Source organism: Cupressus sempervirens, chromosome 3, assembly GCF_028749045.1.
Source record: "Cupressus sempervirens isolate cs-2001-9-10 chromosome 3, ASM2874904v1, whole genome shotgun sequence".
Taxonomy (NCBI): Eukaryota; Viridiplantae; Streptophyta; class Pinopsida; order Cupressales; family Cupressaceae; genus Cupressus; species Cupressus sempervirens.
The window spans coordinates 456084623-456099742 of record NC_143120.1 but is presented as its reverse complement, the minus strand read 5'-3'; the positions used below and the strand labels follow the sequence as shown (position 1 = coordinate 456099742).

General features: G+C 34.3%; 1 pseudogene; it reads left to right on the top strand.

Moving 5' to 3' along the window:
• The first annotated feature begins 10480 nt into the window (after positions 1–10480).
• Positions 10481–11743, top strand: LOC149567055 (uncharacterized; annotated as a pseudogene).
• The last annotated feature ends 3377 nt before the right edge of the window (positions 11744–15120 follow it).

The window sequence follows — 15120 nt, the reverse complement described above, 5'->3', positions numbered from 1 at the left end:
TGCGTGTGTGTGTGTGTGTACACGTGTGTGTATACACATACACACACACACACACACACACACATATATATATACATATATACATGTGAGTGTCAATATATATGAATAAAAATTAGTATATATATGTATGTGTGTGTGTGTGTGTGTGTGTGTATTTATATATAAATAAATATTTCAAAAAATAGGTAAAATAGGTAAATTGACCATAATTATTCTGACGAAGATGAATCATCCTTTATGATTAAGTAATTAACCCCATCTGCCCCCAAATTTGCTAAATGATTCACTTTATGGTTGCCTTCCCTATATATTGATGCAGAGCCACACCTTGGAAAACTCAGGAGGAATCAGTCACTCAACTGAGTTGCTTCAAGGGGCATCTACAACCTTCAGGATCACACACTAAAATCCAACATGACAATGTACTAACTGAGTTTCTTCATACACATTTAAAATGATGTCTTGGGACATGAATTTACATGGACTCCCTGTCGTCACAATCATGTTTTATTCCCACACAATATATATGAACTTTTAAGAACATACTTTTGCCACACTGATATATTATATCCACCCATTGTGATTTGAATTGACTGTTCTTATCATTATTATTATTAAGAAAACACAACCTAAGATACCCTAGATTCAACTCATAAGACTCCTATAACCATCAACAAGATTCAATAAACAAAACTTTGAAAATAAACCCCCCAAAATATCTTCTTGATGCCTCCGGATAGACCCGTACTCAGAAACCTATAACTTTTGAACCATACAATATTTGTTCAATCCAACCATTGATATTTTGCATAACTTGATCCTAAACAGCATATAAAAATCTTGGGAAGATCCGACGGTGTATGAGGGAGATATGGTCCCCGTACTGAGGGTCTATTTCTGGCTATTTCAACAATAACAGCTTCTTTTCTTACAGAATACATCAAATACAGATAGCCATGAGAAATATATGAAGAATAACAGTAAAACCATAATCTTGAAAAAAAAAGCAGGAAACCAAAGGAGACATCAAACTTTTTTTTCCTCCCCAAGTTCGAATCGCTTTTTACATAAAAGATTGGCTTTTTAATAACCAAAGACTGACTGGCCTTGTTGTCCAGTAGGAATAAAAACATTTTCTTTACCATCTAAGAATAGGAATCTGAAAGACATTTTACCATCAATACCATGCAGCAATCATGGATATTCTTGTAACTACCTATTATCTGTCACCAGTATTCGATGGGATTCTCTTTAATTATTTAGCACAACTACGAATTAAAACAAATATTCTAATTTTAAAATCCACATACCTGGTCCTAGGTGGCTATATCTGGAGAGCTCATTGAATTGCTACTCCAAGTATGCCATCACATGTAGGACATTATTGAAAACATTTAAATTTAAAACACATACAAAACGTAAAACATTACTTATCATATTTTTCGCTCTGCTACTGCAACATATATGTGGCAGATCCTACTATCTGCAAACATATCTAGGATAGTGAGAACTTCTTCTAAATTGGAGTTGAGAACCCAATTAGGGGTTGTTCATTTTCTAATTGCATTCAAGATAATCTATGAATCTCCCTCTATGATGACTTTTGATAATCTTAACTTGTGACACAATTGAAGTCCTTGTTCCAAATCCTCTAATTCCGCTAGATTGTTAGAGGTTGGTTGAATAGACATAGCTTTTTTGGCTATCTAGTGACCATATTCATAATTAATGATGCATCTAATGCTGGTAGTGCTAGGGTTTCCTCTGGTAGAACCATTGAAGTTCAGCTTAGCCCATCCATTTGGAGGAGGGGCCCATCTACATTTACCTCTTGCCTCCTTACTATTCTTTAAGTGGAACAAGGGGATTAATCAATTTTGACCAATTCTTCTTCATTTTCTCATCCCATATAGAAAAGGAGCCTTCCTCTTTCCAGGCATTTCTAAGATGTGAATTAGTAGTTTCCAATATGCTAGCTTTCATTTTTATAATTAACTATTTAGGTTCCAATTCTAGGTTACAGAAAATACGTCAATCCCTTTCCTTCCAAATTTCCCACACCATAATGGAAGGATAAATGTTCCATAGTTTACTATAAATGCCCTTGACCTGGTTGGTGTGCCATCCCTTGAGAAGATCAGACAGAGAATTTGGGAATGGTCTCAACCACCCCAACATGCGCCTAAGCCATTCCCAGCAATTTTGGGAGAAAGGACAATTGAAAAGAATGTGATTAGAGTCTTCAATGTTTAGTTTACATAAGACACATCTAAATGGACCTTAGAAACCAAGCTTACATAACCTATCCATAGTTAGAATTCTATTTTGGAATGCTAGCCATAAAAAGAATCTTGCTTTTGGGAGACACGAGGAGTCCCAACATAGCTTGAGCGGAATATCCACTTTGTCCCATCTATGAGAATCTAATATAGTCCTATAGTCATTTTTCAAGCTAGACTTACCATCATTAGATGCCGCCCATATAAGTTCATCTTTATTCTCTGATTGCCTAATCCTTCTACCTTTCAACAACTTTTCAAAAACTTTAATCGTTTCAGCATTCACATCCATACCCTCCAGAGATTTCCACACCCATTTAGATACACCATCTTCATAAACCACATCATTGTAGTCACAAACTTTGTTTCCCCATAGAGAAATTAATTTGTCTTTGAGATCCTTTGGTATACAACTAAGATGTAATGGGGGTTGTCCATCCCACGAATCTTCCCAAAACAAGGCCTCTTCGCCCTTACCTACATCCCAAGTCAAATACTTCGAGATCAAATGGCGACATTTTAGCATAAAGTTCAAACATTCTGACCCTTTCTAAGGGTTTTTCATCCTGAAAATTGATAAAAGGTCGTCCTCACTAAAAATATTTATTGTATAAAATCTTGGCCCATTTTTTATCTCTATACTTATAGAGATGCCAAATGAGTTTTTCCCCTAGGGCTTCATTTTTCCATTGTAAATTCTTGAACCCTAGCCCACACAAATCCTTAGGTTTACAAATGTTCTCCCATTTGATGAGAGCCAATTTTTATCCTCTTTACAATCCTTCTAGAGAAAATTCCAAATTTTGGATTTGAATTTGAGAAGGTTCTGCTTGGATAAAGGGAGGCAAGATAAAGGGAAGGTAGGAATGGCTGATAATACTGATATGATCTGAGTACATTTTCCAACCTTTGTTAGCCATTTATCCTTCCAACAACCAAGCTTAGTAGCCATTTTTTCAAAGGTATTGCACCATACCTTGTTAGATTTCAACCCTTTTTCTAGAGCAATTCCCAGATACTTACAGGGGAATGAACCTTTTTTGTACCCCATGATTTTGCAAATCTATTGTTCCAATGTTGGTTTCGTATTTATAAAGTAAATCTCTGATTTAAGCTCATTAAATTTTTGATTGGAGGCTTCCATGTATGCTTTACAGACGGATTTTAGACCACGAGCCTCTTCAATTCTACTTTTCCTAGGCAAGATGGTATCATCTGCATATTGTTGATGAGTGATATTAGGCATGTTTTTATTGACTGTAATACTTGATATTTTTTGCTTATTATGTGCATCGGCCACTGCTCTCCCAAATGCTTATGCCATGATGATGTAAAGGGAGAGGGATATAGGGTCTCCCTATCTAATGCCTCTTGATATATCAAAATAACCTTCGGGAGTTCTATTAATGAGAATTGAGATTTTGGGGGTGGATATGAATTTGTAAATGAGGTTGATCCATTGATGGGAGAAGCCAAAAGCTTCCAAAACCTTACAAAGGAATCTCCAATCAACCATGTCGTATGCTTTTTGAATATCCAATTGTATGAACATGCATGGCTCTTTGTTCATACATGCTAAATGGATTGTCTCTTGTATGGTAATTATACCATCCAGAATAGATCTGCCTGACATAAAGCCCGTTTGTTCTTCTGATACAATTTTAGGAAGTATATCCTTTAACCTATTGGCTAGGATCTTGGAAAAAACTTTATACATAGTGTTGCATAAAGTGATTGGTCTAAAATCACCTGGGGTTTCAAGTTTTGACTTTTTAGGAATCAAAGTGAGGAATGAATGATTGATCTCTAATAATAAAGTACCCCATTTCTTAACGCTTCAATTGCTTTTTAGAGATTTGTACCTATAATATCCCAACATTTTTGAAAAAAGAAGGCCTGAAAGCCATCTAGGCCCGAGGATTTATCCAGATTCATGTCAAAGACTACCTCCCTGACTTCTTCCAATGAAATAGGTTTATTTAAAACCTTATTATCTTCCGATGTGACAATTTTTGGGATCACTTTAAGTAGATTAGCTTGCACTGTTCTATTCGAACCTTCGCAGTTTAAAATATTCTAAAAATATTTTACGAAGGTATATTCTATTTCACTTGGTTTATTAGTTACAATGCCCAAGTGATTTTTGATACAGGTTATTCTACTCTTTGATGTAGTGCCTCTCCCATTTGAATTATGTAAGTCATCTTGATGGATGCAACCTTATTGATCTTTTGTTGTGATGGATCATGATTGTGACCATGAGTGGTCTAAACTGTAGAGGTGATTTGATTTATGTTTCTGTATTAGTTGCGTTGATTATGCTTATGATTGATTTTTGAGATTATGATGTGATTTATGGTTCACTGAGGTTTGTGCCAACGGTTACCAAGATCGATGCAGTATCATGAGGTTGTTTCGTGATTACCATGAGATGTGTGCATAGATTGCATTATGTACTATTGCCATGCTACACTGGACTAGGTTCTTGTAGCAGTGGTTAATCATGTTTATGACTGTGTTCGCTTATGTGTTTTAAGTTCCTTTTCATGTTGTTTAAACAACCATTATTAAATGCTTAAATAGTTAGAAATGGATTGTCCATGTTGGATTCATTGGTTATGTGTTGCAGATATCTACTTATGTTAGGATTTACATGTGAGATGACCTGAGGGTCAGATGTTATACATTGATTTCAATATCATAGATTCTAGACTACTATGTTGTCTAGCTAATCATATTTCATGTTGATGTCATTTTGAGATGACAGTGTGTTTTATGATGATATTTGGTTATCTGGTATTTGGACATATCTCTGATTATGTTATAAGATGGATTTAATGCTATGGTTATTTACTTCATTCCTGCATTGTTATGTTTTATGTGAACGTGAGTGATGTAAATAGATTATTTTGATATAATTAAATAAATGGTTAAATTAGGTAGTTTAATGCATTTATTGCTTTGGATGTGTCATTATATGCAATTTCACTTGATCATGTTGTTTAGTGTGCAAGATTTATATCCTTGGTAGTGGCACATGGAGTTAGTGATTCAGCCATTCATATTTTACCAATGTCGTCCCTATATGATCAACGTATCCTTAGTTTAATTTTTTTTTAATTAAACCTTTTTCGTGATTATTAAATCTAAATTCATTTGCATTATGTGATTAGACTAGTGAGCATGTCTGTGCATTTAGAGGTTGGCTTTGTCACGAAAGTTGTTAAGGAAATTTATGTGTTTTTGGATTTTTTGACTTTTTAATTGATTTATTTTAACTTCTGGAAACTTTTCCGTAGATGAATTCCTATTTATAGGAATAGCCTATTTTCATTTGGGTCAATTTGGGGTTTAACTAGGTGGGTTAGTTATTTGCCCTAATTGATTATTCACTTGAAAAGTGAATAAGTATCCAAAAAGGAATTTAATTCCTGACTTCTCACTTTTGAATTAGAAAGTTGGAGAGTAAAACCCAAAATCCTCTTCATGAGGATTTACTATTTTGTTCGTTGTGGGAGCTACAAGTGTGGGATCGTCGCGAGGTTGAGCTTGTTGGATCCAGTTTGGGGAGACCTTGGATTGCCATGATTTTCAACCACTTTTGCGAACTTTTTATTTTTTGGTTTAGATTCCCATTTAGCCCTTTTGGCTGTGAGGTAGGGCTCTCTCATTTTGTTGTTTCTGCTTTTTTTCTGCTTCTATTTTTGGTAGTTGTTTGTTTGGAGGCTGAGAACTAGTATTCCCCTCCATTTCTATATGCTAGCTCTACCCGATTGGGCAAGTATGAGCATTTCCCTATTTTTTAGGTTGAGGGTTTGGGGTTTTATATGTTATGCTAGTTGTTTTTGCATACAATGTCTGAATTTACTTATTTCTGGATTTTTGGGGTTTTTTTACCAAAAGGCCAAATGGGTTTTAATTTTGAAGTTTTCCAAATTTTGGGGTTTTTACCTTGTTTTGCATGTCACCTAGTTTTCTTGAGTTTTCTTGGCACAATGTGGGTCATGGACCTGGATGATCCATTTGGATATCAGTCAGACCACTATTGTGCTTTTATGTTGCATTGGGTGCATGTCACACCCGTACTCTCAACTTTGTGTTCGGTCGAGTGATTTTATGCCTGATGTTATGGTTTCTTTCGGACCTTTGCTTTTGTTTTGTGGACACTAGGATTCGTGTAGAATCCATGCTCCTGGATTGAGGCCAATGAGTGAGTTCATGATGTTGGGTCTTGTTGCATCATTAGGATTTCTATAGAATCCATATTCTCGGATTGAGGCCGGTTTAGTGATTTCATGATGTATGGTTTTATTGGCTTTGGGATTTGTGTAGAATCTGTCCTTGTATTGCTTTCAGTTGGGTGTTATCTTTGCATTGTGTTCTCATCTAGTCCTTGTTTTATGATCTTCAAGGGTGTGGTGCAGTACACACACTAGTACATTTGATCCCATTTTTAGACCAAAATTTTTGACCATCTATTAGAATGTTTTAGATTGGTTAGAATATGGAAGGAAAAATATGTTTTTTTTAAAGTCCATGCCCGTGTTGGTCAAAATTTTGACCAACACAAGCTTAACATGTCAAAATGAAAAAGGTTTCCCATTTCATTGTTATGTTTCATGCGCGCGGGAGCTGCACAAGCATTCTCTTTGGTTTTCACGGAGTGCAAGAGCGACAGGAGCGAAGGAGCAAAGGAGAAAGGTTGCCAATCAAGAGCTAATAGTGTGCACTTGAGGTGATTTGTGAGGCGATGTGTGAAGGGTTCTCAGAGAGAAATGGGAAGAGCGATACACATGAGGAGGTGTTAGATTCCCTGAATCAATATCCAAGCAATAACATATTCAATGATACGATTTGTGATTTGGCATCTAACCTAGGTTTAGAAACTATAGCAAATGTCTGGCTGATGACTCATATTCAAGGAATATGTTAATTATAGGTTTCATTTGAATGTTGAAGATCATTGTATTGCATTTTAGGGTTAATAAAGAGTGTCACCAACATGGTTTATAGAGTTCTCATCTATGAAATGCATTGATGATTTCAAGACCACTGGTTATGTATTTGTGATATTTTTGTGGGGAGTTATTTCATTTTGACTCTACTTATGGATAAGGGATTTATCTAATCTTTTTCCTTGTGCAAATTCTGGAAAGGCCCAAATGCATAAATCTGAAATATATTTTACTTTTAGGCATGGGTTTGAGTATTGTTTTACTTCTCGACTGTTCTTAATACTAATAATTTGTAATTAGAGTAGTCCAATTTTGAAGTAATTCTTAACTGAAATACCATCTTTCCCATGTCTAAAAATTACATTTCCAAGTGAGGGTTGCTCCTTGGATATGACTACAATAAATGATTAATTTTCTATTTTGAACTCCTCTTCCATTAGCTCATCATCAAACAAGTAAGATTTTAGGTTCCCTTCACATTGCTTGAAAGCATTGTATACCAAGTTATAAGTAGTTGTAGAAATAATCTATATTCAATTTTGAACAGTCGATAATAAAGATATGATAGGCTGGGAAATAACATCCCTTTCAACAATAATTGAAGCCAAAATGATCCTCATGTAATCATGAATGTATTTTTCATGATCCTCTTGATAGCAATGAGGAAATTATGAAACATCTGATGTCACCTAAAAAATAAAAACTTTCGACAATCAATTGAAAGATCTCCCTTATTTTATCATCTTTCTCAGGAACCTGTGGAGTTGTAGTTCTTATAAACTTACTCATGCAGTGAGTAAAAACAAGTCCCACCTTCTTATCTTTGTGATTTAGCAACCTATGCTCACCCAAGAAGGTCACTATTGGAACCATTGTTGTTTGAATCACCTGGGAAGGTGGTTGATCCACTGTATGCAAATAGTTCACTGGATCCACCACTGATGTAAGCAAAACATCTTTTGACAAAAGACATGTCACCAAGTTTATCTCCTGCAATAGAGAGCTCTTTACTCCACTTTTTGTTATCCGCCAAACTTGTAAAATGATTCATCTTAGTATTTGTTCTTTTTTCTTCTTTCATTAACCCTTCTTCAAGGCTAACTTTTGATTCTTCTTTCATTATTCTTCTGATGTACTGCATCAAGTTCATTTACGATGCCTCAAGATTACGACCGCACTTAAGAATTTGTCAAAGGGATTTTGTTTCTTAAACCCCTCTTGCTCGCTTTTTGGTACTCTTCAAAGATTTGAATAGCTTCATATTTGTAACTTCTCTTTTCATTTGTCTTTGGTTTTAACATTTTAATTTTAGACTCTAATGTACTCTTCAATGCTTCAAGTCCCATTATCTTGGGTTCTTTCTCTTTCAAGAACAAGTCTTTTGACTTTGATTGAGTTCTTGATTCAAGATCCAATTCCTTTCTCCTTTTTCTTATGTAGTGCAGTGGTACCTATCAAAAGATTCAGTAGCCTTGACCTTCTCCGGTTCATTTGTGTACTCATCAAAGACTATGATGACCGCATGCACAGGTATAGTATTACCTAACAAACATAAATATTTGGCAAAAGTTAAAAGATTTTTCATCTTTTGAAATTTTTTATACCATCCAACAATTTTAGAGGTTGTTATTTCATTATCCTTTTCTTTTATTTCTGTAATCATCCTTAACATCCCACACTGGCAGGATTTTGTCTTTGGTACCACTGTAAAGACCTTAAGGTCTGTATGATCTGAACCTTCTTTTTTTTTTTGAACTATTTAAACCTCAAAATAAATAACTGTGCATAACATTGATTCAAGAAAAGAAACAGTCAATTATGCTTAAGCAAACTCAAAGCATCCCATTTTTAGCCAACATTTGTAAATTTAGGAATATATTTACTCTTAAAATTGATATAGAATTTCTTTACAATGCAAATTTAAGCTTTCAGATTACACAAAACTCAATAGAGAGAGTTTGAACAGTAATGCACAACATATGAGAACTCTCAAGGGTTTCATCCCAAGACCATGTAGAGCTCAAACAACAACATAAAACCAAAAAGATGATCTCCTGGGAGTTTCGTCCCAAGATCCAAATTATGCATAGAAAATAAAAAATAAAACAAAATAAAATAAAGAATAATTCTAACTTTTTTCAAGAAGACAAAATTGTGTAGTTGGCAGCAATCTATTGTTTCCTTCTTGGAGACATCTGACACTACAAGACAAAACTAGGCTTCTTCAAGAAGTTAGTGGTTCGTACTAGAAGATTCAAGACTAAAATCTATTTCTTTACTTCCTACACCAGATAAGACCACATGGCTGGTAGCAATCTAATCTTTTTCTGCATTTTCTAGAAGGAGATGAAACTTCATAGTTGGCAACCAACACTGCCATCTAGGCCAGGTGCTTGCCAGCATTGCCATCAAGGCTAGCTGGATTGAACTTTATGGGTTCATCACATACAATTTTGAGCACACAATCTAAATGTGAAGCTTCTTAGTTCCAACTCTACAAGTTTTTCAAGCTTGGCTAACTTGGCTGAGTTTGGGTCCTGGTAGAGCTAACCCAGCTCTACATTGACAAAGTTTAGAGTAGATTTTGTGAGTCTTGGAATGTTGGGATTTAATAAATGGTTATAAGAAGGTATCAATGGCCATGGATGAACTACCCACCAAATAGCATTGTCATTGTCGAATAGTGGTGATTATTCATATCTGTAAACAAATTGGGCACCAAGATTGCTAAGTAGGAATGATCATGAGGGAGTTTCATTGTTTAGCATGCTCCAACAAAAATACTTTTTGGATGGTTGGACTCTTGAGAAGACTTGGCTTACCTTATTGTGTTGATTGATACTATGTGGTGTTTTTTTTTTTTCCATTTTAATTCAACTGCATCACTGATATGATCATATCCTAATGCAGTCAATGACAAGTAGAACATTCAACCTCACAAGAGATGGTCTCTTGTGAATCATTATGTGTGAAAAGATGCATCATATAGATTCATTTCATTCAATAAACGTGCAGTTGATTCCCAAAAAAGTGACATCTATATCTTTCAAAAGTTATGCTACTAAATATTGAGCTCGATCTGGCATAATGAGCTGCTTTACATTCCCCCTATGACCTTATTCTAAATCTCTCTAGGATAGATGTTTATTATTAAATCCATTATCTACTTTGCATGTTATATAGTAGCTTGAGGTGTCCCTTATTGCTTGCATTGTGGTAATAGCTAGTGTTTGTTTGTAGAAAAAGGGTGAAGTTGGATTCCTTTTTCTAAAGAGATGAGCTACTTACTACAGACTCTCATGAGGAAATAGGAAGTTGACAAGCACATTAGAGATACATTGGACAAAATTTTGGTTCTTCATTTTGGAAGGGCCACAGATATTGTCTGCATGCAGCTTGATGAAATTGTAATGTTTCCTCTCTAATGCCTATCCCATTTTTTTAATTATAAGGAGTTTTTGATGAATGTTGGACTTGTTGACATTAATTTTATTATTTTCTATACAAGCTCACTGTGTCTACAACTTGCAAAATTTTCACGTGAAGTGTTAAAGTTTGCATCAATAGCTTTAGTGGATGTGGATGTTGAAGAAATCCCAAGTTTATATCAAGTATTTTGACATTACTTTGATACCTGCTACAATCTTCTTCTTTAATGCATAGCACATGAAGATGGATTCTGGGTATTTCATACATCCTATTTGAAATCAATTTTGTTCAAGCTGTTTTTTTTACTCTAAGAGTAAGAATTATAATAAAATTATGTTGCACATTTTGGTGGGAATCAATTTTATATTTTGGACTTAAAAACAGATTTATTATCAGTAATTGCACTGTAAACTTTAGAATTCTGCTATGGGTGAATCTCATTATAAAATGTAGCTATAGCCTGGTTATTAAATTCATTACTAGAATTTAGAAATTTTGTTTTATAACCTTTGATGTCCCATCTTCAATAGGACTCCAGACCACACTAAATGGATAGGTGCATTCCATCAAATACAAGATTTTATTGATGTTATGGAGGTATGAAATAGAGAAAAATGGACATTTTATTGATGTTTGACCAGCATTTTGTTCCAAAATATATTTCTTCTTTAAGCATTCTAGTTCTTTGATAACGTGTCTATCATCATGTCACTAATTCCTTTGGTCAGTTTGTCCATGACAGTATTTTTCATACTGGAGTTTGGTTGTGTTGGGCTTAGGTTTCATTTCTATTTGTTTTTTACGGTTACATTAGAATTTTGACCCTAGGTCATCAAACTTATAGCTTGGGATGGTTTTGTTTTGTAGTTTCTCACTGTCCAATTTTGTTTTGCTATCAACTTTCTTAACTAGATTTATATTGGAAAGATTATCTTTAGGCTGGGTTTGCATTTTGAAACCTTGTTTATTTACTTTATGCAGGCCATATTTAGAGGAGCAATGAAAGGGAAATTGATTGTCATGTGCTCGTTGACTCAAGAGTGGATTCCAAAGTTTCAATTGCTTTTCAAGGATATTTAACTGGCTAATATTGCATGATCTATGATGTGAAGCCCTTGTTCTATATATAAAATTCTTGTCCCAGCTTTTTTATCATTTTAACTTTTGATGTACATCACATAATGGGACACACTTTTTCTTTATAGCTTACATTGTTGAGTCATCCAATAGCTAATTAATAATTAATTTTTTTGGACATGTTCGGTGATGCATTGTTAAACCACTTGACCAGGGACAAATGAGTGTTTATCTGTATAATATACTATAAAATTAGCTAGTTCTATTGTGATGACATTCTTTTGATGGCTCAAATTTTGAAGTTAACTTCTCAAGAATATTCGGAGTTTTTTTCTTTATTCTAATTTTTTATTGGAGCACAATCTTTTCAATGCTACACTTCATATAATTTGAGCATACCTTTGTTTTATGTTGTATGTAGCATTTTATATTTTGCTATGACAAGGGTATTGAACTAGTTGTCTACTTCACATGAGCACCTGTAAAACTGTAGTTGTTAAATTAGCAACCAATTTAGAATGGAAAAATGTTAATGGACAATCAATAAGGTTGGTGAGCGCATGTAGTTAAACAGAGCTAAATTGTTTGGAGTTGGTTTTGATTGCATGCCTAGATTGATTTTTGTTAATTAATCTCTTGATGAGCAGTAGGATTCTGTGAGGAGCATATTTAAGAGTTTGAGGTAGGTGTTTGTTTTTAGTATTTCCACATTCAAACAATTCCCTCTTACTAGCCATGCCTATCTCATATCCATGTTATTTCTCTCTTCCTTTTTCCATCTTCTCCATAAAATCTCAATGATTTCTCTGTTGTTTGGTTTTCAATATTATCTTTCCATTACTTCTATGATTATTAGTGAAAGTTGACTTTCTTAATTCTAGGAACAAGGCAATTGGTATACTCAGTAGGAAATTAGGAACACGTACATATAATGATAGGGTATGTAGAACGTCTTCGTGCAATTATACTTGTGAATCTTAAGTTGACATGCTCATATTTAAGGCATCAGTAATTCATATCTTACAGTGTTAGAAGTCAATCAGCTCCCTGGGCATAGACAAGGGGAATGGGAATGAATTATCTATTATTTCTCTACTTCTATTAAGTCATTAACCTTGGGTGTTAGGAGATCTTTGATGAGGAGTAGTTTCTTCCTCTTAGCATAGACTAGCCTTTCTCCATTTGTCCATATAGTTCTTTAATGAATATCTTTGTATCTTAAGCAGGCCCTACTATTGTCATGGATAGTCATGTTAAATAGGGTCTTTTGTGAGTGATGATATTTATATGTGAAATTTTTATCTAGCTTAAATCTTCAGCTTTGGCCTTCATCTATTTTGTATTTCCCTGATTGGTCTCCATCTCTTGTCTGTTTGTATACTAGTTGTTCTTGGATGACATGGTTGGGGTTTACCTCCTAGTATTGGTATATCAACAATTATAATGCTAGTGACATCTTTAGTTGGCTTCCATACAATCTTAAGAAACTGAACTAAGGCTTGAGGAGCTTTAGTAGGTTGGGTTACCTTAGCGGTCCAATGTTTTTTAAAATTTTGGATCATTTTTGGTAGAAAGGGTTAATTCTAAATACACATGGATGTAGGGTCTTTTGTAAACCACATAAAAGATGAGTTTGGTATATCCCAGAATATTACAAAGCCATTGTTTCCCAATAATAACCTGGATGGTCGAAGTGGTAAGATTGAAGGGCCCCTTTTCTAGAAAATGTCTATTCCACTGACTTCACTTGGAAATGCAACATCATTAGGTTTAGCAAATGCAACTATTATGCTATTCTATCTAATTTTGATAATCCTAATGTTATAGAATTTGGTAGCTCTAATAACAGCAGGTTTTTCCTTCTAAAGGGCAAAATAAAACTATGAATGTTGTTTCATGCTTAAGACTATGCCAACTATGGAAAACTAATGCTCAAAGTTTGAGTAATATAAATGAATTAAAAAAGAATGCACAATTTTACTGTAGGGTAATGAATGAGGCAGATGTAGAGGGTTTAAGGGTAATCCAAGATATTGTGGAACCATAAGCAACTTAGAATAGTCCCTATCCAATATATTTGGTTTCAACTAAACTTATCAAGCATGTTTGGCATAAGAATAACCTGTCTGGTCCAAACAGAGGTAGAAGGGTAGCTGAACACAATCCACATTTGAGAGATTTGAGCAAATTCATGGAAAATCAATCTTTTTGGGATTTCATTCAAATTTGTATGTTATTGGGATCTTGTTCTATACAATTTTTTATATTTGGTATACATGCCTTGAGGATCATCTAAGTCATGTAATTCTAGAGTTTGGGAGTTGTATCTTGTTTGTGCAACTGAGCAAGAAGCAAGTTGCAAAGCAAGACAAGTATGGTAGAGTATTATGGAAGTGCTTTCAAGTTCGACACAATGTTATTGTAAATCTCTTTACAGTGAATTGGTTTGTAAAGATTGCATGGAGTGATTTGGTTTGTAAAGATTGCATAGAGAGACTATGGCATGAGTTTAGTTCATTGTTTGCAATATTACAAAAACTATGACACTTATCTTCACAATTGTAAGTCAATTTAATGGATTTTTAAGAAAAGACCTTAGACAACACTAAGGAAAAATCATAAATCAGACTTCCATAAGTTTAAAATTTGTACTAATGAGTTAGCAGTAAAAATTTATGTTAATGACGGATCAATTGAAGCGGGTCAGTTTCTAGTTGATATTCAGAGCTTTTCTCCAAGAAAGAGAGTGAACTATAGGATCAATTTGAGCAATATTAGTTATATTTTCTTTAAGACACCATAATTTTATGGTGGTGCAGGATTGTGATTTAATCTAACTGAGCCATGCTTATTTTGTGATTTGTTTTCTCCATATTTTACATTTTAGAGGGTAGTTTAAAATTAATTTGATACAAAGCTATTGGTACAAAAATTCCATCTTACTTGTCCAACTTGAAGTATTGCATTTAAAGAAGAAATAGACCCATTAATTAGATATTTACTAAAATTTTGATTAGGCTTTGTTGAGCGGTGGATTACAGGAGCAGCTGTTTTAAGATCCATTGCCCTGGATAAATGGACCTACACTTATTTTATTATTTTAGTTATTCTCCTTTTTGGGGAATTACCAAATTTTATGTGTAAGTTGATATTATATGTGTTGTTTATTTTCAATTAGGTTGGCATGTTCTCAAACCAGTGATGGTTGTGGCAATGTTTAAATCAAATTCTAAAAGATCCTTGACTAGGTCACGAGACAAGAGTGCAGCCGCAACAGACAAAGGAAAATCAAATTCCTCTCAAAATGGAGCACACAGGAAATCAATGAGAAATGATGCTTCAAATAATTGTTCTCAATCCTCCTCATTAGTAGACTTTTT